This window comes from Hyperoodon ampullatus (genome assembly GCF_949752795.1).
Source record: "Hyperoodon ampullatus genome assembly, chromosome: 5".
In the NCBI taxonomy this organism is placed as follows: domain Eukaryota; kingdom Metazoa; phylum Chordata; class Mammalia; order Artiodactyla; family Ziphiidae; genus Hyperoodon; species Hyperoodon ampullatus.
In genome coordinates, this window is record NC_136918.1 from 126,614,255 (window position 1) to 126,617,256 (window position 3,002).

At 39.9% G+C, this 3,002-nt stretch overlaps 1 pseudogene across 1 annotated transcript; it reads left to right on the forward strand.

The window, feature by feature from the left end:
• The first annotated feature begins 1,605 nt into the window (after nt 1–1,605).
• LOC307053408 (general transcription factor IIH subunit 3-like) lies at nt 1,606–2,414 on the forward strand (annotated as a pseudogene). Its single transcript has one exon. The product of its transcript is annotated as a general transcription factor IIH subunit 3-like (transcript).
• Nucleotides 2,415–3,002: the final 588 nt, after the last annotated feature.

Genomic DNA, 3,002 nt, shown 5'->3' on the forward strand with positions numbered 1-3,002 from the left:
GATTAGGAGACTAACATATATGGAATGGTAGAATAAGAAACTCCAGAAATCCACTCCTCCAGAAAAGCAATGTAAACATTGACAGAAACTTCAATATCAATATTCTCAGAACTCTAGAAATTAACCAAAGCTTACAACCTTCCAAGGACTATTTATTTAAGGAAAAAAATGGTTGAATATCAGTAAGAACAGTGAGGTTTGTTGTATTTTAAGTTTCCCTTATTCTCATCCATGCTCCAAAATTTCCTCTCTCCAATAGATTCTCAAACACAGTAGTTATAAAAACCAGCATCTCAGAAGCAACTTGAAGAGCAAGTTTGGAACTCGCCAAAAATCATGGACTAGTGCCACTATTTGTCCTGTTTGGCCGCTCTCCGGAGACCAGCACTTGTTTTTTTTTTTTTTTTTTTTTTTTTTTTTTTTTTTTTTTTGTGGTATGCGGGCCTCTCACTGTTGTGGCCTCTCCCGTTGCGGAGCACAGGCTCCGGATGCGCAGGCTCAGCAGCCATGGCTCACGGGCCCAGCCGCTCCGCGGCATATGGGATCCTCCCAGACCGGGGCACGAACCCGTATCCCCTGCATCGGCAGGCGGACTCTCAACCACTGCGCCACCAGGGAGGCCCCAGCACTTGTTTTTAATTTTTGTTTTGTTTTGTTTTTCCCTGGCACAGAGCTCATGTAATACAAAGTCTGACTCCATTTTTATGCTTGACCACTGACAGCTTTTATAGCTTACCTCTACCTCTTTCCCTCTGGCCCACATGTGTGAAAGCTGATAAGAGAGCCCAAGAGCTCCCTCCTTTGGTGCTGGTGAGAGTTTAAACCATGCAAAGCCCTGTCCACATGTGAGCACCCATCCCGTTACAGCAGCAAACCCCCCAAATCTGTCTACTATTATTTTTTATGAAGCCATTTTGGACCAACTTAAGAGGACAGTCCTGTTGTCCTCATAAAGCCTCATTATATAAAAATAATAAATCTTTCCTATCCCCTTGGAGTGTGTTTGTGGCATCATCAGTCTTGAGACCTGAAACAAGTTTTGGGTAAGGGAGTCCATACTACCACTGCAGAAGGGACGAAATAATTGGTGCCCTGAGCAGGATGTCCAATTGAAGACCACTACCAAGGTCTTTCTTCTCTTGCTTTGGTTTGCTAACTGGCTCTACTGTCTGCTAATGAGCATGAACTTTGAGCTGCTTCTTACTGGGTAGCTAGCACTTTAAGCTGTGATAGTTTGTGCATATTTGCTGAGTTTTACCAGGACTCTGTTATAGATTGAAGTTACCTAAGTCAGAGGTTTTGATAAATGACATTTAGGGACAGGGGTATAAGACTAGAGGCCCGTCAAAGTGGCCCTGGGTCTTCTGTCTCAGTCCAGACTTATCTGTATATCTTAGAATGAATCATGTCTCACTTCCAACATAATCTATGAAGGATGCTAAACGCAAGGAAAATAAATATGCCCTATGTTATATATAGGTTCATTGGATGATCACAAATGTGGAGGGAGAACAGTCAATATTTGAAGAGATATAATTATTTAAAAATTTGAGACTGCAAATGGCTGTGTGCTGAGGGACCCAGGCTGCCATGGTCTAAGACGAAGATGAATTGAATCTTCTAGTTATCGTAGTTGATACCAGCCTAATTTGGTGGAGAAAGCAAGCATTAAAGTAATCTCAGTTTACTTTATCAAAATGCATAAACGCAGTGATGGTGCTAGGAAATTCTCATTTATTCATGAATCGTTCCGACAAACTTGCTGTGATAGGAAGTCACATTCAAGAAACTCAATTCTTATATCCCGTAAAGAATGACAGACTTGGAGACTTCTTTGGAGACTCTGGCAACCTTTCTTGTGAATTTAATCCCTCAGGAAGTGAAGATGGAAAATACGAGTTGTTAACTGCAGCAAATGAAATTATTGTTGAAGAGATCAAAGATCTAATGTCCAAGAGTGACATAGAGGGTCAAAATACAGAAACTGTGCTGGCAGGATCCCTCGCCAAAGTTGTTTGCTACATTCATAGAATGAACAAGGAGGTTAAAAGATAATCAGGAAATGAAATCGGATATTGGGTGATTAAGGCTGCAGAAGACAGTGTGTTGTAATATATGAATTTCATGAATGTCAACTTTGCAGCACAGAAGCAGAATATTATGATTGGTGCCTGCGTGTTAGACTGATTCAGGACTCCTCCAAAAAGCTTGTGACATCACAGGGGGACTGTACTTGAAGGTGCCTCAGAGGCCCTCCCTTCTGTCATCGAAATCTCATTGAAATAGGCTACATCTGTTCTGTGTGCTTGTCACTATTCTGCAATTTCAGCCCTGTCTGCACTACATGCAAGACAACCTTTAAGATTTCTCTACCTCCAGTACTGAAGACCAAGAAACTAAAAATGTCTGCATGATAGTAAAAATTGTTTTTCCGTCACTTAGAGCTATTAATAGAAATTATATGGCAGAATCTTTGTTAGGAAGGCTCTGAAAAAAAGAGATATGTGTAAGATAATTTTTAATGAACTTTCTTACAGGAAATATTGTAAAACATCATCCTCATCCTGTGTTTCTGGGGAGCTGATTTATTGGAGGGAGTCATTCTATGCAATATACCCTAAAATCTTTCTGACTGTTTTTTGTCCAGAAATGGGGGAAGAAAGCACAAATTGTGACTAGATGATCATTTGTCAAAGACAGTCTGTGCTGACTGATTATAGGTGTCAGTACCTACCCACCTAGGTTCTTACTATGAAATGTACAACATGAAATTTGAATGCAGTTTTGGAAAAAGTGACAATTTATGGAGTAATGGCATTAATCAAGGTAGAACACCTTACTTGAATCAACACAACTTTGACAATAATCAAGTAAATAAAATCCTTATTTTCTAGATTGAGATTTAGCTCCAGATATCAGCAGATATTTATTCTTTTGTCTGACATCAGTACATGTTTAGACAGAGTCATCCAAATGACAGTTTGTCACTGAATATCTCTAAA